We start from the raw sequence: 19862 nt of genomic DNA, 5'->3' as shown, positions 1-19862 counted from the left end.
TACAAAAAAAAAACAGAAGAACAAAAGTACAGCCATATTTGGCCACTGCATTTGGCCGACAAAGTTCGAAAACAGCTGCTCGCTTTTCCCTGTCCCTCCTTCCAGTAATATTAAGGGTGCCCATCCTCCATCCAGGAAGCTGGGGGCTCCTTCCGGGGGGGCCAGTAGACGGAGCCTTCCCATTGATGGTTCTGTCTGCTGGACCCCTCGGAGAATCAACTACTGGAGAGAAAGAGACAAAGTTAGTTGAACATAGAACAAGGATGGGAGGTTATTGGACAGAAGAGGTAGAAGGAAACAGAGGAGCTCAGTGTATAAATTAAGTCCACCAGCAGTCTATGTCTATTGCAGCTTAACTAAGAGATGGTTTCTGTAACTAACAATCATTGCCAGTGACCTGAACCATCTCTAACTATAAGCTTCATCAAAAAGGAAGGTTTTAAGCCTGATCCTAAAGGTGGAGAGTGTGTCAGCTTCTCGAACCTGAAGAGGGAGCTGGTTCCAGAAGAGAGAAGCTTGGTAGCTAAAAGCTCTGCCTCCCGTTCTACATTTAAAGACTCTAGGAACCACAAGTAGCCCAGCGCTCTGAGAATAAAGCGTTCTGCTGGGAACATAAGGAACTATACTAACCCTGTGGTACTCCATAGCTAATCGTTGTCCATGTGGAGAATTTCTCATTAACATGAACAAACTGGAATCTGTTCAACAAATAGGATTTCAACCATCCCAATGCTGTTCCTTTAATCCCGATTCTATGTTTTAGTGTCTATAGTAGAATTTTATGATCAACTGTATCAAATACAGCACTATGATCTAACAGGACAAGGACAGAAACTAGACCATTGCCCGAAGCTAATAGAAGATCATTATTGACTGTGATGTTTTCTAAATCCTGACTGAAAATCTTAGTACAGGTTATTCCCACTCAGGTGGTCAGATAATTGTTTAGCCAATATTTTTTCAAGAATCTTGTAAATAAAGGGTAAATTTGAAATGGGCCTATAGTTGGCTAGTTCTCCAGGGTCCAGGGTCGTTTTTTTCAATAGAGGTTTGACCACAACCACCTTAAAAGCCTGTGGTACATAGCCTAAATGTAAAGATTGGTTGATTTGATTTAATATGGACGAGCTGATTAAAGGTAGAACTTCTTTGAGTAATCTGGTTGGGATTGGATCTAAAAGACAAGTGGACGACTTGGAAGAGTTGATTATTGAGGTTAACTCCATATGAGTTATGGGGAAGAAGCTGTCTGGGTAAGACAAAGGATTTGGTAAATTTAAAGTTTATGGATCTAGACAGTGTTTTCTGTCATTTGGAAGAAGTCGCTGCTGAATGTCTTATGTAATGGTGATAATTTTATTAGTAAAGTCATTGCTGCTGAGATTTAAGGGGATAGTCAGCCTGGCTACAGTGCTGAAAAGAAACCTGGGGTTGTTTTTGTTTTCCTCAATTAAGGAGGAATAATATGTTTTTTTTTAACAGCACAAAGTGCTTTTTTATATGCCTTTCTAGTTGTCTGGTCCTGTGCTTTAGGCTGCTGGACGCTGAGTTATACCACGGAGCTAACTTCCTCTGATTCACTGTCTTCTTCTTCAGAGGAGCCACTGTATCTAACATTGTACGTAAAGAAGCTGCAGCATCAGAACTAGGAAGATCGAGGGTACGGTTAAAATGATGAGTGGGTTAATTTACCTGCTGTGTAAAACCAATAGTGTCTATTAAGGAGTTAAAAGCAGTGCTGAAACAGTTGCGGTCAACATCTACATGAATATTAAAGTCTCCCACTACAATGACTTTATCTGTGCTAAGAACTTAGTCAGATAAAAATTCAGAGAATTCAGTTAAGAACTCTGAATATGGAGCAGGAGGACGGTAAACAATACAAAACACAACTGGGTTCTGAGTTTTAGAGTCTGGGTGAGAAAGGCTCAGAGTAAGGCTCTCAAATGAGTTATAACTATGTTAAGGTTTAGGAGTAATTAATAAATCTGAGTTATAAATTGCTGCTACTCCTCTACCTCTCCACCAGTGGGGAGACTACAGATGGAGCGGCAAATTTTCGTTGCCTCGTTGCTGCAGGATTTCACACTGATCTTGTCATGACATTAGCATGACTTAGGTACCATTCCACCAAGCCCCCCTACACCAGTCATGACCCCCCACTGTGATGTACTTAATGCGTGGCTGCCTTGTTAACGCCCCCTAAACCTTTTTTAAGAAATGACCTGCAATTGCACATCCATGCACCAGGTGGAGCAGTGATGTGTAATCCAGGCCCACAGGCAGATTAGAAGTGAACAGAAATGAGCGTCTTAAATGTAAAGTAGTTTATAACTGAACTTAAAGTTATTTATGTCTAAGCAAGTAGAAAATTACAGCTGTTATGAATACAATGCCCTTTAGTCAAACATTCAGTCAACATCCACATGGATATTTTATTTGTTTTAATTATACTGTATTGTATGTATTACTGTATTGTAATGTTTAGCTCTAAATTTACTGGCATTTTTTGACAACTGACAAAGACTAAAAGCTTCCTCAGTCTGAGGGAAGTTCCATATCATCCTCCAGTTTGGCTTCACTTCACACTTGCAAAGAACTGGCTCGTTACGTGAACAAAAGACACAAAAGTGAGTAGGTGTGACGAACCCTCCCCCAAGAAGGACACCAGACTGAAAGAGTTGACATGACTCAACTTCCACACAACTTTACCTAAGCCATGAAAACCAGATATATTTGTAAAGGTTAAAGGTTCCACTCAAATCAAGGCTCTGTTAACATAATGCTGTATGGAGGAATTTAGTTACATTTAGTTAGTTAGTCCATACATTAGGTCTCCCTCAGAGGATCAACAGCCTAGTGGTTAAGGCACAGAAGCTCCCAGCTAGAGACTCCTGGTGTAAACTTGCCTCTGGTGTCTTTTGTTTACTACACAAATTCAAGTGACGCAAAATACAGAGATCTGCATACATATGTGTTATGAGTTATGCCAGCTGATATTCTTTCAGTTCATTTTAGTCACCTTTTACTGCCAAATGTCACCGCAATCGGCTGATTGTGACTGCTCAATAATTTTCAAGTTAACTTACAGACTTTTCTTAAAACACTTTTTTCTTAAAACATTACCAAAAGTGCAGGAACCTTCAGTCTGAGTAAAGGCACTATCCTCTATTTACAATAGGCTTCACTTCACACCTGTAAAGAACTGGCTCATCAGTTGAACAAAGGACTGTGAGAAGGTGTGAAGACCATGTCCCCCATGAAGAACATATAATGTAAAAGCTCCTTGAGAAACATTTCTGCTCTAAAATAATGTAGTGACCCAACTTTCAGACAACTTGGTTTAGGAAATGGTCAAATGAACTGGACGTTTATAAAATCTGTAAATAAAACTTGTTAAAAAGAAAGTGTTAAGTCTATGGCTTTAGGATATAAAAGTTTCCCTTTTTTAAACCACCAACTAACAAAAACAGTTTAGTTAAAAACTGTGGGTGAGAAGTTGTGTGCTTTAACCACTAGGCTCTTATAAGTGATGGATGGATGAAGTAGTTCACAAATGTATCTGGTTACATCAGGTAACAGCACTGCAGGACTCTGGTGCTTTAGGGAGAAGGGGGTGGTGTGAAACCAGTCTAACTGGTGGTGTGGATTGGTCGTTCTGTCAGAAAAGAGGCTCTATTGTTATGTTCATCTAAGCTTGATTAGAACATTGAAATGTTCTTTTTTTAATTTAAAACAGCTCCTGAAGCAGGCAGACTGACACACACTCCATTCAAGAGAATAAGAATAATATATAGAATGAGAATTTAATAATTTCATTTGTGAAGTCCAACTCAACCTAATACAGCCAGTAACTGATAAACCTCCAGAAGGTAGTTTGGCAGCTGTGGCAGCGTGAGCTGCCGATGCTTATCTATAATTAAAAAAAAAGTTAGTACAACATTCAATTCTGAAATGAAGTCAACTTTTCAAGTTTTCTCAACTTTTTAGTTGACTGTTTAGACAAACTATTGTCTGCCTGTCTGTTTGTCTGTATGCCCTAGCAAACAGTGTAGAACTGACATTATCAGATCTATGTCCTGTTCTCAGAACTGTGCCTATACTTGCTGTTTGACCCTAACTCTATGGGTCAGATACTAAAGCTCCACCTTTTGGTTTTACCCTGGAATTGCGTCTTTGGTGCTAAAATGGGGGTGGCCTCATTAACATTTTTAACGCCTTCCCCAGACAGAACAAGGAGGGGGGCTGCTGACAGTCGGCTGATGAGGGTGTGATAAGTGTGTGATGAGCGTCAGAAAGGTGACTGACAGTCGACTGAAATCAGCGAAAATGAACCGCTCCATCTGTAAGTAACATGGCCATGTTACTAGAGAGCAGAGAGGCCGGAGACCTACCCTCCCCACGAATGTAATCGAGCGAATGGTGTGGGAGCGAGAATGTATCTGAGAGTGCATTGGTTCACGTATGATTGACTAGTTTGTTGTGAGAGAGTCTATGGTGTGTGTGTGATGATGTGTGTTGTACATGTGGGTGGGTGTATGTGTCTGTGTTCATGTGAGTTTGTATGCGTGTGGTGCGGTTGGAGTGTGGGGGGGTCCGGTTTTCCGCCCGGGGTACGATCGTCTGCCTGGGTGGTCTCTTTTCTGCTGACCCCCACCAATTGCTGGCCTTGTGCTGCAGACCGGTGTGGTGCCAGGGGATGAGGTCGGGCCGATGGGGTAGGCCTCGCTCCTCTCGTGTGGGGGTAGTGGACTGGGGGCGGGTCCCACTCTGGGCGCGGGGGCATCTCCTGGCAGGCTCCCTACGGACCGTAGGTCCTCGGGCTCCACTCTTTCAGGCCGACCCTCTCACCGGGGGGAGTGTTTGCCCCTGGTTCTCATGGGGCGGACAGCGTTGACCCCCAGTGGCCCACTCTGACCTCGGGTGCTGTCTCTATGGCTGCTGCAGCTCTGCCTGGGGGGCTCTGTGTGGGCGGCTTAGGTCGCAACACCTGCCCTCCTGGAACTGAAGGTGTGTGGGCTCCCTGGCTGCTAGGATTCTTTCCTCTGCTTGCTGGATGGGCGTAGTGGCCGAGCCCCTCACATCACCCTGGCTTCCACAATTGTCATTGTTCATGCACCAACATCTGCCTCCCCACCCTCCCGCATACACACCCTAAAGCAGAAACTTAACCTGTCCACCAACACAGCAACATCACATATTTGGGATTAGCTAAATAAACCATCAAATAAAACATAAATCAAGTAGTATATATATTATATATATATACTCCTCTTGTTAAAGCAAAGCTGTCCATCACAATATGGCATTCAGCGTAAGATATGCAGCTTGCTAAACTGCTGGACAGAACAAAAAAAAAAAAAGAGCAGAGAGGCTCCGTTGAAGGTGGGATGGACACCATCTCTTCCCCAAAAAGTGCTCCAATTAGCCACAAAGCCCACATCGTTTGCAGGACACCACCTAGACAACCAGCGGTGGAGCGATGACCGCCGGCTATAGAAGAAGAAGAAAGAAAGAAATTAACCCTTAATAGTCCCACAGTGGGAAAATTCATTCTCTGCATTTGACCCATCCCTCTTGGGGGAGCAGTGAGCTGCCACATGAGCAGCACTCGGGGAGCTAGCGCGAAGTGTCTTGCTCAGGGACACACCTGATGCCGAGGCGGGGGATCGAACCGCAGACCTTTTGCCGTCCGACATTGCTTTGGCAAACGAACACGCAACTCAATGTTAGTTTTAGTGACTTCTAATTGGCGTACCCGGACGTCATTAGCTCCTGCGTGTATTACGATCTTAGCGTACTTACGCTTATCCTTAGACAGGAGCTTAAGAGAAGACTCAATGTCGCCCGCTGTGGCCCCAGGCAAACACCTAACTATGACCGCTGGATTCTCTAACTTCACGTTTCGGACTATGGAGTCACTAATGATCAGAGTGGGTTTCTCAGAGGGTGTGTCGCTGAGTAGGGAAAATGTGTTTGAAACGTGAAGCGGTTGGTGGTGAACCGTGGGCGCCTGCCTAAAGCTACGTTTCTTACAAGCGGTCACCCAGTCGTTACCCAGCTGCCTGGGACCTGCCGGGGGACTGGTAGCAGCTAAGCTAGGAGGCTCTGCACCGGCTAAAGGGACCTGGCTAGCTGGCCTGTTTTGTAAGGTGCGAAGCCGAGACTTTAAGTCTAACAACCTCGCCTCCAACCCTGCAACTAGCGTACACCTATTACAGATACCATTACCATAACTAAAAGAGGCAGAGGATAAGCTAAACATAAGACACACCGAGCACCGAACAGAGCGAGAGGGAGAGGAAAAGGGGGAAGCCATGTCAGGAAAGTAAGCTAGGAGCTACGCTAGCGGAGAAAACACTTACATAACAGTGAAAATTAGCAGGACGTTTAATGAAAGGAAAGGATGCTTGATTTGCATCTCTTAGCAGTCACTACCACATATAAGGCGATAATATGTAGAAAAGAGCGTAAGAGAGTAACGCCGTACACACAGCAGCAAACCTTAGTAACCGGAAGTGACGCGATATGCTTACCGTCAGTCAGCCAACCCCCTCCTGTAAGGAGGCCAATTCCCATCTTCCATCAGCCCCTCCAACTTTGTCACCCTGGCTGACACCAGCATCCTTTGTACACTTATTGACAAAAGGCTCCTGCACTGGATTAGCGGGTTGAAAAACAGGGGTTCCTCTGCCACACATCCATCCAACATTTTACAGCCTCTGTTGATCTTTATTGTCTTCCTCCAAACCCGAATTATAAAAGGGCGAAGCCCGTGAAGAATCAACTTTGCTCAAATCCAGGAAAAACAAATGTTTATTCATATTGCAAATCCATTACTCTGCGGAGGAGTACTGTCGCTGTTTCTGTCCACATTTGCGATGGAATGGGGTCGTGGTTTAAGTACCGCTGAGCACTCTGCAGGCGAAAGGCCGCCACACGACTCTTCAGATCCACCAATCCCTGGCCTCCTTCCAAAAATGGCAAATATAGCACTGCCGCCCGAGTCCAGTGCACACCTCCCCAAAGGAAATCCACTAGCCTCTTCTGGATTTCCTTTACTAGGGTTTCTGTAGGCTCCATCACAGTAAATTTGTGCCAAAGCATACCCTTCCCCTATAAGACATCTGGGGGCGGATCCAGGTTCACTTAGACAGTCGGGCACTCACTTTTTCAACCAACCCTTCACAATTCTTTTTCTGAAAGCCCTCACTGCCCAAAAAACACCCAGGCTCTTAATCCCCTCTGTGCCCCATTGCAGCCCTGCAGCTAAAACTGGCTGAGCTTTACCTCTCCAATCTCCCAAGATGAGACCCTCACTGTTCACCCAGTTTACTCTAGCTGAAGAAGCTAGTTCATAAACTGCCAATTTCTGTTTGAGAACCTGAATATCCCTCTGCTCCGTTATAAAAATGGTAACATCATCCGCATAGGCTGACAGACTGACCCTGGATGGAAGGTCGTTGTGAAGGAGCACCTGTCCAAGATGATGCAAGAGGGGCTCAATCAACAGTCCGTAAAGCAACCCTAATAGTGGGCACTCCTGTCTTATCCCCCTCCGGGATCGCTCTGCTAAGACCTCCTCCGACCTTTATTAGGACAGTGGTCACAGTAGAGTGGTTTTAGCCAAGAGATAAAACTTCTCCTCAAGTCCGAATGCACCTAAAGTGCCAAAAAGATACCCATGGTCAACTCTGTCAAAAGCCTTCTCCTGATCTAGTGAAAGAACACCCACATCCAATTCATTCACTTTAGACAGATCAATAATATCACGCAGTAAAAATAAATTGTCCATTATAGTCCGATTGGGTAGGCAATATGATTGGCTCTTATGCACAATCGACCCAAGGCATTTTGCAAATATTTTATAATCAATACATAACAGTGACACTGGTCCAGTTCTTCAACAGCCCAAGGTCTCCTTTTTTGGGCAGAATGTCACTATGGCCCTTGCACAACTGGTCGGCAACCTAGCCGAAATTCATGCAGTCTGCAAAGACTTCAACCAAGTCTTTTCCCAAAACATCCCAAAAGCACTTGAAGAACTCTGCAGGGAGACCATCTATGCACGCTGATCGACCACTGCCTAGCTGTTGCTTTGCTTTGCCCATCTCGTCCAATGAGATTTCTTGCTCCAGCAAGGAAAACTGGCTCTCTGTCAGCTTTGGCAACCCCTCCTGGAGTGCCTTTGCACAGTCCGGTCTGCAACTGCCTGCACCAAACAGCTCCGTGTAGAAGTAAATGGCGATTCTTCTCATCGTGGCAGGCTCCGTAGTTATAGATCCATTCTGTAGTTTAGTTTAGTTAAAATTCTATTCCTAATTAAAGCCCTCTTAGCTTTCTCATGCATAAACTGGCTTAATGGGTCTTTTGCGGTCTTCAAAATTTTGCTGTTTTCTCTCAATCCTCCTATTAACTCTTCCTCCAGCAACCTTATCTCTTTCTCCAACTTGTTTATGTAGTTTCTTTCTAGATTTGAGGTATGCATCATATATAGTTTACAAAAGGTTTTGATTTGAGACTTCCCAACCCCTCACCAGAGGCCCAGATTCTCAAAATCTCCCCTCCTCATCTTCCACTGACTCCAAAACTCAGTAAAAGCTTCACAAAAGACTTTATCATGCACTAAGGACATCGCTGACGTTGTGCAACCAGCGACAGGTCTGTTGTCATCAAATGGTGGTCCGAAAACCCCACCGGTGATATTGTGGATGAAGTGTGGTTCCCCTGTATTCCTATCCACCTGAGGGTGTGTGGTACAGTTCCAATCACCCCCTAAAATAACTATAGAACTGCCATCTACCTGCTTAAGGGTGTCACACAGGTTCCCAAACTGCTCCAACCTGCGTGAACCAGAATTACGTGAATAAACATTGATAAACCAAAAAGATAACCCTCTAATTTTAGCCTCCACTACCTAAACCCTGCTAGACTCAACCTCACGTAATCCCACCTCTGTTCATTTTACAAATGGAGAAAAAAGGACAGCCACCCCTGCACTTAGGTTGGAGCCATGGCTCAGGAAAACCTGCCCTGTCCACTCAGCTGCCCAATCAGTTTCCTTGATTAGCTCAAAAATCATAGCCCGCCTCTCCCTGTCCCTCCCTCCATTAATATTGAGTGCTCCAATCCTCAGCCACTCCATGAAGAGTAGGAAAAAACAGAAACAGAGGGAACAGAAAGAAGCAGTAAATCCAGTGGAAACGCAAAATTTAGCCATGGCAACTAGGTTCGTTTAAGAATACTTTATGCTGTTTTAGTCATTTCGAAAAGCTTATCCCTATCTCTTTCCTTAACTTTTCAGTAACTTTTTTCAATCGAAATCTCTTTTGTTTGCTTAGTTGATCGTAAGTAGCCTTCTTAGAGCCAATAAAAACGGTCCGTGCATGAAGTGCAATTCATTATTCATGTGTAAAATTAAAATTGAATAACGTCTTTTTATGCTGTTTGTTTCCGTAAATCGGTAAAACACATTTGCGATATCCTGATTTACTCATTCTCCTTTTCTCCACTTTCAAAACGAAATAAGAAAAAGGGAAACCGGGGGCGAGGCCAGTCGCCAGACTTTCAAAATAAAACGCCAAAGAGCATTTGAAGCACAACATCGACAAATATTTGTAACTCTTGGAGGATTGTGGTCGTGTTTCGACACATAATGAGACCCACATTGTTAACATTAATCAACGTAACAATTATTTATTTAGCCCGTTCTAATGGTGTGCAGATCTTTGCAAGTATTCTAAACAGTGATTTATTACAATTTATTGTGGCTGTTTAGATATGATCCATCATTGGACTTCCTGTCTCAGAGCCTGCTTTACCTGCGGGAGACTAACAGCCACTCAACCTGCCTCACAATAACTGAACTCATTGTAGGCCTCGACTACCCTAATTTGCATCACATCATCTTTGTGAGGCAGATTCCGGGCAAAGTGTGTGTGATCAGATGATCCGTCACGCAACATCAAGGTGTTACTTTATGTACAGAGCAGATGAGTTCCTGCAGAGGATCTTTTTATTTTCCACCACCTACCTTCGGTATTGGTTTAGTAGTCATCATACCTTGCATTGAACATCTTACGTGCAGATGACAAATGAATCATGCATGCTGTTGTTCTTCTGGGGTGTGGAAGGGATTTTGGCCAAAAGAGGACATTTGTGTCAATGATGACTGTCTCTCAGCCTCATATAGGTCATAGGACTGCATTACAAGAGGTGAACCCACAGTGTTCCAGGATGCACTGTTGTTTCTGATTCATCTGTCATCCTGATCTGAGGAAAACAGTAGTAACTGTAGCTCTATTAGCAACTTGTTTTCAAGTAATTAGGCCATTGTTTTATATGTTTCTATGCTGATAGATAATATTACATTTTACATGTTCTATAAAGTTCAGCCTTGAAGATGTTGAAGATTTTGTGAGTTGGCAGATTTAAACTTGGTAAATCATTGGTTAAAAAACATATGGGCAGTTCTGATTACAAATGTTTTGTGAAAAAAGGTCTGCTGCTTTACTATCATAAGAACATGCACGTAAGATGTTCAATGCAAGGTAGATAGATAGAATAGAATACCTTTATTGTCCCGCGATGGGGAAATTACCATGTTGCACAGAGACATATATACATATATACAGAAGAAATAACACAATAATAATTATAAGAAATTAGAACTTAGAACTCCACAGGTTATCAACATCATGTACATATGACAATAAGGTAAGGTGACTGCACCAAACAAAGTGAATGAGATATTAAAGTGACTGGTGCAATTGCTCTGGAGATGTAGCGTGTGTGTGGCAGTGTGGTAGAAATGCGCACCATGTTATAACTGTTCATTATAAAATCTGAAAGCAGCAAGAAGGAAAGACCTGCGGAATCTCTCCTTCCCACAGCGAGGGTGGATCAGTCTGTCACTAAATCTGCTCTCCAGGGCAGACAGTGTGTCCTGCAGTGGGTGAGACTCATGGTCCAGCATAGATGTGAATTTTGCCAGAACTCTTCTGTCTCCCACCTCCCTCACTGACTCCAGATTGCAGCCCAGGACAGAGCTGGACTTATTAATAACCTTATCCAGCTTCTTCCTCTCCCTCTCTGTGATGCTGCTGCTCCAGCAGACCATACTGTACAGGATGGCTAATGACACCACAGAGTCAAAGAGAGTCCTCAGGAGTGTCCCCCTCACTCCAAACGACCTCAGCCTTCTTAGTAGGTAAAGTCTGCTCTGACCCTTCCTGTATAGTGCGTCTGTGTTGTTAGTCCAGTCTAGTTTGTTGTTAAGGTGAACACCCAGGTACTTATAACAGTCCACTGTCTGGATGTTCATTCCCTGAATGTTCACTGGAGGAGGGGGTGTAGACTGACATCTGCAGAAGTCCACCACCATCTCCTTGGTCTTCCCTGCATTGATTAGAAGGTGGTTCTGCTGATACCAGTCCACAAAGTTCTTGTCAGTTCTCTGTACTCTGCGTCATCGTCATCAGTTATAGGTCCAACAATTGCAGAGTCGTCTGGGAACTTCTGCAGGACACAGCTGAAGAGGGTGAAGAGGAAGGGGGCCAGGACAGTCCCCTGGGGGGCTCCCACACTGCAGGTCAGAGTGTCCGACACGCAGTCCTGGACCCTCACAAACTGGGGACGGTTTGTGAGGTGGTCCAGTATCCACTCTGTCAGGTGATTGTCCCTTAAGAGAGCTAGCTGTATGGTATTAAAGGCACTGGAGAATTCAAAGAACAGAATCCTCACAGTGCTGCTGGGCTTCTAAAAGTGGGCCAGGGAACCATGGAGCAGGAAGATCATGGCGTCCTCTACTTCCGACGCCAGGCTGGTAGGCAAACTGCAGCACTGCAGTTGCGTGACGGATCATCTGATCACACACACTTTGCCACAGAATCTGCCTCACAAACATGATGCGATGCACATTAGGGCAGTCATGGCTCACAATGAGTTCAGTTATTGTGAGGCAGGTTGAGTGGCTGTTGTTCTCCCGCAGGTGAAGCAGGCTCTGAGACAGGAAGTCCAATGATGGAGCATGTCTAAACAGCCAAAATAAACTGTAATAAATCACTGTTTAGAATACTTGCAAAGATCGGCACAACATTAGAGCATCTTCCTGGGCATAAGAGCATCAACCGGCCAAGCAGGAGGACGCAATTTCAGTCTCACCATAAACTGAGCATCGGAACACCGCAGATGCGCTAAATTCTTCCTCATCAGGTGTCGACAAGGTTGTGATGTCGCTGCACTCCCAATGAAGCAGGATGCCCAGAAAACTTAGCTTTGTTGGCAGGTGATTCTGTAAGTGACCCGACGGTGGCGAGCTGACTGACCTGTCATTCCTTTAGCAAATTCCATCCATCCATCCATCCATCCATTTTCATCCGCTTATCCGGGGCCGGGTCGCGGGGGCAGCAGTCTAAGCAGAGAGTTCCAGACTTCCCTCTCCCCGGACACTTCCTCCAGCTCTTCCGGTGGGACCCCAAGACGTTCCCAGGCCAGCCGAGAGACGTAGTCTCTCCAGCGAGTCCTAGGTCTTCCTCGGGGCCTCCTACCGGTGGGACATGCCCGGAACACCTCCCCAGGGAGGCGTCCAGGAGGCATCCGAACTAGATGCCCGAGCCACCTCAGCTGGCTCCTCTCGATGTGGAGGAGCAGCGACTCTACTCCGAGCTCCTCCCGGGTGACAGAGCTCCTCACCTTATCTCTAAGGGAGCGCCCAGCCACCCTGCGGAGGAAGCTCATTTCAGCCACTTGTATCCGTGACCTTGCCCTTTCGGTCATGACCCAAAGCTCATGACCATAGGTGAGGGTAGGAACGTAGATTGACCGGTAAATTGAGAGCTTTGCCTTTCGGCTCAGCTCCCTCTTCACCACGACGGACCGATACACCGACCGCATTACTGCAGCCGCCGCACCGATCCGTCTGTCAAACTCACGCTCCTTCCTTCCCTCACTCGTGAACAAGACCCCAAGATACTTAAACTCCTCCACTTGAGGCAGGAACTCTTCTCCAACCTGGAGAGAGCAAACCACGTTTTTCCGGTCGAGAACCATGGCCTCAGATTTGGAGGAACTGATTTCCATCCCAGCCGCTTCACACTCAGCTGCAAACCGCACCAGCGCACGCTGGAGGTCCTGGCCTGATGAAGCCAACAGGACAACATCATCTTCAAAAAGCAGAGATGCAATCCTGTGGTCCCCAAACCAGACCCCCTCCGGCCCCTGGCTGCGCCTAGAAATTCTGTCCATAAAAATAATGAACAGAACCGGTGACAAAGGGCAGCCCTGCCGAAGTCCAACATGCACCGGGAACAGGTCTGACTTATTGCTGGCAATGCGAACCAAGCTCCTGCTCCGGTTGTACAGAGACCGAACAGCCGAACCGAATTTTAGCAAATTCCATGTGTCGTAATGTAATCGACAGTTGTCAGCACTGAGACGGGCTAAATAAATAAATGTTAACAATTAATGTTAACAATGTGGGTCTCATTATGTGTTGAAACACGACTGCAATCCTTCAAGAGTTACAAATATTTGCCGATGTTACGCTTTAAATGCTCTTGGCCGTTTTATTTTGAAAGTCCGGCGACTGGCCCCGCCCCCGGTTTCCCTTTTTCTTATTTCGTTTTGAAAGTGGAAAAGAGGAGAATGAGTAAATCAGTATATCGCAAATGTGTTTTACCAACTTACGGAAATGAAACACAGCATAAAAAGGCGTTATTCAATTTTAATTTTACACATGAATAATTATATAATTGTACTTCATGCATGGACCCGGCTGTCTACCATACTGTAGGTCTCGTCTAAAAATTCATTAATCTCAGACAATGAATACAATTGCACATCCTCCTGCGAGGCTGTCAGAAAACTGTGACATCCTGTAATTGTCAATCATCTGTTCTTCCTCGTTTTCCGCTGTTCTTTCCCCCGTTTCATTCAAGCCTACACCCTGATCAGCTTCCGCTTCCTGTTTACTGTTTGTTTCATTCAGTGACTCTTCGCTGCGCTCCTCCCCCGCCCCTGTTCTAGATGTACCTGCGATGCAGTTTCCCTGCTCCGACTCCTACCAGCACCAACATTCTCCATGAACATCACGTTCATGCTGCTCCTCCGACTGTCTGCGGACAGGACCGTAAAAAAGCTCCGCCGTACATGACACTGGACGACACGTCCAGGTTTTGTCCGGGCTCGGTCAGGTACATGAGCGCCTGTCTCCGCAGCGACTGGACGTGCTGCAGCCTCTCGTCCTTGCATCCTAGCCGAACCACTCTGAACTTGCTAGCGAACTTCCCAAACCGAAGGAGTTCCTTCTCCAGCAGTTCGTCGGGAACGAACGGGGGAACACCTGATACGGTGACTCTAGTGGCCGGTGCAAAAAGCGGCGACACGCTAACGAACTCATCGCCGAGCACAACGCCACTCTCCACCAGTTGGTGCACCATCCGCTCCTCCCTGATAAACGCCACCACCGCTCTGCTCATCCGCGAACCATACATGATATTAGAAAAGCCAACCTGTTCTCCGATCGCCAGAAGAACTTGTTCCACCGTGTAAGTGGGATTAGCCGCAACGCGAACCCCGTGTTTCAGCGACAGGGGAGGCGAACCTCATGTCGCCATAACCTTCTGCAAACAGCCGGCTACTGCTTACACCTAATCCTCAAACAAGTTAGAAACAAGTTTAATTACCTTATCATCGAAGAAAGAAACATAGAAAAGTGTCCAGAAAGGTCCCGATCTCATTCACCAACTCCACACGCTCCACACCTGTTTGAACACTCGCGCTCTCACCACGCTCCCAGCATGCACCGCAGAGGAGAGGAGAGGAGATCTCCAAATCTGCAGACCAGGCTAAATCTTCAGTCACTGGTTTCTCTACTGGTGCTGATCCACTGACTTGAACGGATTCAAACAGGAATGTTCCCTCTGTAGGATCAATAAAGAAAAAGAGGGAAATCATTAAAATAAAAGTAATTCTGCTGTTGTGTGTTTGATGCAGTAACAAAGTAAAACACTAACACACAAAGACACAGTCTGATGATGTGATGCTAATAAAGCTGCAGTATTTTGCAGAGGACTGGATGGTGACCTTTACCTGATGATGAAACAGAAATGTCACCAGTGTAACGCAGTGTGTATGTGTGTGTGTGTGTGTGTGCGTGTGTGTGTGTGTGTGTGTGTGTGTGTGTGTGTGTGTGTGTGTGTGTGTGTGTGTGTGTGTGTGTGTGTGTGTGTGTGTGTGTGTGTGTGTGTGTGTGTGTGTGTGTGTGTATGCCTCTCTCCTTGTCAGTAAGCTTTAAACACACAAACACACTCTGTTCTGCATCCAAACAATAGCAGCTGTGTCAGAGGTGACATTTATTCTCTATATAATCGAAGCCATGAGCAGCTGGTTACTCTGACGTCACAGGCCCCAGCATCGTTGGTAAAAAGGAGCCACTTCCAGAGCTCAGACCAGGGACCGTGACAAACCCAGACCCAGAATGGACGGACCAACCTTTACACACTACGAACTGGCCATGACAGAGTCACCCGAGGTGTCCATCCCTGGTCACACCAGCTTCCAGTTTGGAGCTACTCAGGTCTGTGAACCACGTCCCGTGAAGCTGTTTTATTCATACACGTGGCTGCTCTACATCTCCAGTTTGTATCTGCTAACGTGTCACCGTTAAACTGTTAATGTTAATACGACCTATGAAGGTTAATGGTTCTGCAGACATGTTTACATAGCTCCTGAATTCTTTGTAGTGATCATTTATAGAAATACTGGTCTGGCTGTGTTTTTCTTTTTGAAACGAGATAAAGATTCACTGGAATTATATTTATATTTTTTAAATCTTTCATCTGGAAATGCCTCAACATTACACATTGGGAAGTAAATGTATTGATGTATTTTGTTTCTCACTCAAAGGCTATAAGTAAATCCACATGTGCTCTCAATATCTTATAACCAAATATGTGCATCCTGTCAATATGCGCTAACCAAATATAGATGTCCTGTTGGAGGCAACGTGCAGGTGTCTGCAGCCAATAAAGTTTGTGCTGGTTTGAATAAAACCAGAAGCAATAACCACCAATAAAGTCTTTATTCCAATAACAGATTTTTATTCCATCTGCACCCGAATATTCCCTCTAATAGTCTTTATTGTTCCTGAGGTGGAGTGTGATGTTGTGTGTCTGATTAGCTGAGAGGATGGAAGCCACCACTTATTGGAAATCAGCATAGGTGTTTTTCAGGAGGATGACTTGTTCAACCGGCGACCAGAAGCTACTGTCACTCAACCAACAAATATGTCTAAGCTTACATTCAAAGAAGATAAGAGACAATTTTTTTAAAGTAAAGTAATTAATAGTAATAAACTAATTCCCTTATTGTCATATAGTAGAGAAATTTGTCCTCTGCATTTGCCCCATCCCCTGAGGGAGCAGGGTGCTGCCACATGGTGGAGCTCAGGGAGCTAGTGTGAAGTGTCTTGCTCAAGGACACAGAGGAGGAGATTCCAGGAGATTCTCTAACTACTCATCAGTAGTAACCAGAAACCAGAAAACTAGTGAATATGGCAAATCTGGACCAGACTGTACATTCATGCCACCAACACATCATAGTGTGTAAATACTTTGAAAAGTGACTCAGGAGGAGATACAGTGTGAGCTTGAAGGGAGGATCAAATGATGGAGGCCAGAGCAGGTGGTGCCTAAGCAGACGTTAGAGTATATGTTCACAGATCCCACCAGCTTCAAATATTACACCTGCCAGGTCAGATTCTGCTTTGTTCCTCTTGCACCTGAGATTTGAACTGTACTGAGCATCATTTTGTGATGGATGGTGGTTGCTATGGCAACATATTTGGATATTTAATCATGCAATAAGATTTGTTCTGGAGAGCTCCATCAGTCATCCTCCACATAACCTCCTCCAGGTCATGTGCATGTAATAGAGTAGTAGTAAGTGTGAAGCAGTGTTAGTACGTGACCGTCATGTCTGATGATAGATGTCTTCATTTTAAACTGACTTGGTGGCATCGGAGCACATTAAAGGGCGATTAAACTGTGGATACGCAAGAGAAGCTCACTCCAGTACTTACAGAAGTACTATCAGTACGATGTCATAAGTAGTGACCACAGACATGTACAGGCCCCAGGGAAGGTCACAGAAGGTCACTGAAACACTCCCTGTGTGTGATTTGAGGCCCCGTCCGTCCACAGCTCAGTAATCCACACTAATGGTTACAGATGGCTGTGTGTGGATCTAACGAGCTGCCTGAAGGCAGCAAATCTATCACCAGGATGTACCTGCTGCTTCTGCTCCTTTAGTGGCTTTTGAAAAATACTGTGCTATATGTTTTGGACACAGCACAGTCAGGACTGTGACAGTTTCCTCTGCTGTAATATGATTTACCAATATTCTGAACAATCTACCTGTCAGAGTGGGAGCGACAGGTGGAGACAGGTGAGAGCAGAAAGATGAAGTGTTTTATTTCTATCAATCATCCTCTCTTTCTTTCTCTGCTCCTCAGCGTGAGTGAGTTGCTGTATTTAGATTTCAGGCTGCAAGTGAAACTACTTTAAATTGATCCTTCAGCACATCTGACAGGAGGAAGAGGAAGAAACGAGAGACAGAAATAACGGAGCGTAAGGAGAGATGATGAGGTGTGGGGAGGTGAAGACGATGTGAGACAAGAAAAAAACGTGTAAAAGGTGACAGAGAGAGAGAGAGAGTAGCAGACGATGAAATGATGAAGATTAGGAGGATGAGGAGGAGTTGAGAGAGGACGGTAACTCAGACCACACTAAAATAAATTCATACCAGAAATATTCAGCTGTGAAGTTAGCAACCCATAAACTACCAATTAAAGATGTCGTCCAATCAGTGCTTGGACTGACACCTCAAGCATGTCTCCATGACGACAGACAGACAGGAAGTGGAGCCTTACAGGTGCTAACAACAGTGAAGTTCTCGTTAATGAATCTAACAATAATATTCACAACTTGTTAATAATGCAATGCTAATGGAGGCGTCACTCCAAATCTGAACATCACTGTGTGTGCGTGTGTGTGTGTGCGAGCGAGCGTGCGTGCGTGCGTGCGTGCGTGCGTGCGCGTGCTTGCGTGTGAGAAGCTTTTTTCATCTGCTGCTTCATAGTGATCAAATTCAGATTTATTAACATGTCATTGCTTCAAATTTAATTCAATCAGCAGACTGTCAAAGAAATGTGTCGCTTGTCAACAACATGCCTTTAATCAGTCTCATCAGTCAGTTGCCAAGGGAACACATCTATTTACACATGCCAGCTGTGAACATTAAAAACGCACACAGACTGTAAACTAAACTAAACTATAAGCCATTGTGTTAGAGATGCATCCTACCTGGTCTTACTGCTTCTGCTGGATTCAGGTTTGGTGACTGACTGTTCGCAAACCTGTGGAGGTTTTGAAACTCTCCGATGACCCGTTCTCCGTCGTGAGCAGAGGCCTTTCAGTTCTGACCGTCCCGTTGCATGTTGCTCAATAACCGTTGTGTTTTCCCTCATTCTCAGGTTCATGGTCATGTTGATTTTCCCGTGAACAGATCCAGACTTCAGGATGGGCCTTTGGTTTGTTTGATGTTTGATCTGGATCATATTCATATGTGTGTTCAGTATATGTTCAGTACAGAAGTTCTTAAAGCTGCTGCTGCTCTTTTCTTCTGTGTCTGTGTGTGAAAAGAGACACATCACAGTGTGAACATGTAAAGTGGCTAAATCAAAGTGCTCAGCAGGGGGTGAGAGAGGAGGCTAATTAAGAAAGCTCTCACTTCAAAATGACACTAACACAGTAGCTAACACTGTAACACATTGAGTCAGCCTTGAGGTAATTAGCTGGCCGAGGGCAAGCGAGCACAGAGGATGTGGTCAGACGATAGAGAGAGGCAGATGTGTTACGATACCGGTTCATTGGAGCTTTGTCCCTGTGATTCCTTGTTGATCTAAAGAAAAAACAAGAATAAGAATAACAAAACCTTTAATAGCCCCACAGTGGGGAAATTGTGTCACACAACAGCACGATACAGAGAAGAAACATAAAATACAGCAGTAAGAATTAACAATGTACAGGTGAGTAGAGTGAGTATGGAGTAATGGGAGGGGTTATTGCACGTTATATAAGTTTATAAGTTTATAAGCACAGAGTTTGCACCAATACTGCACATGGGAAATTTTCTACATAGTGACTAATGCAGTGGGTGAGTTTATGGACAGGGAGGTAGTTGACAGTTCTGATTGTCTTATAGCAGCAGGTAGGAAAGATCTGTTATGTCTCTCCTTCACACAGCGAGGGTGGATCAGTCTGCTTTAGCTGCTCTCCAGAGCAGACAGTGAGTCTTTCAGTGGGTGAGATTTCTGGTCCAGGATAGATGTGGGTTCAGCCAGCCCTTCTCTCACCCACCTCCTGCACCGTGTCCAGAGTGCAGCCCAGGACAGAGCTGTATTTCTTGATGACCCTGTCCAGTCTCTTCCTGTCTCTTATGACTCCATGTTATGAGTCCAGTCCAGTTCAGATGCACACCCAGGTATTTATTAGTCCACTCTCTCAATGTCCATTCCTTGGATGTGCGTTGGGGGGCAACAGCAGACTGCCACAGAGTCGTCAGAGAACTTCTGCAGAACACAGCTGTCCGTGTTGTGTCTGAAGTCTGACAATCAAAGAATGATTCTCACAGAGCTGAGGACCAGTCTCTCCAGTGTCTTCATCAGATGGGATGTGAGGGCCACTGGTCTAAAGCTGCTGAGGTCTTTGGCGTGCAGTGTCTTAGGTACTGGTACCACGCAGGAGATTTTCCAGAGCCGTATTACCCTCAGCTTGAGACTCAGATTGAAGGCATGTTCTATA

The 19862-nt window shown here is 45.1% G+C and overlaps 1 long non-coding RNA gene across 1 annotated transcript in view; it reads right to left on the bottom strand.

Annotated features, from left to right (window-relative positions):
- Positions 1-19862, bottom strand: part of LOC114845953 (uncharacterized) — a 33973-nt gene that overhangs the window by 5191 nt on the left and 8920 nt on the right. Inside the window, exons 4-5 of the long non-coding RNA XR_003783953.3 lie at positions 18922-18960; positions 18363-18687 (exon numbers count right to left, since the gene is read on the bottom strand). This is a non-coding gene — a long non-coding RNA (uncharacterized LOC114845953). The remainder of the gene's footprint in view (positions 1-18362; positions 18688-18921; positions 18961-19862) is intronic.

The sequence above is a fragment of the Betta splendens genome, chromosome 19 (genome assembly GCF_900634795.4).
Source record: "Betta splendens chromosome 19, fBetSpl5.4, whole genome shotgun sequence".
In the NCBI taxonomy this organism is placed as follows: Eukaryota; Metazoa; Chordata; class Actinopteri; order Anabantiformes; family Osphronemidae; genus Betta; species Betta splendens.
The sequence above is the reverse complement of the archived record's forward strand: the minus strand, read 5'-3'. Positions and strand labels throughout refer to the sequence as shown.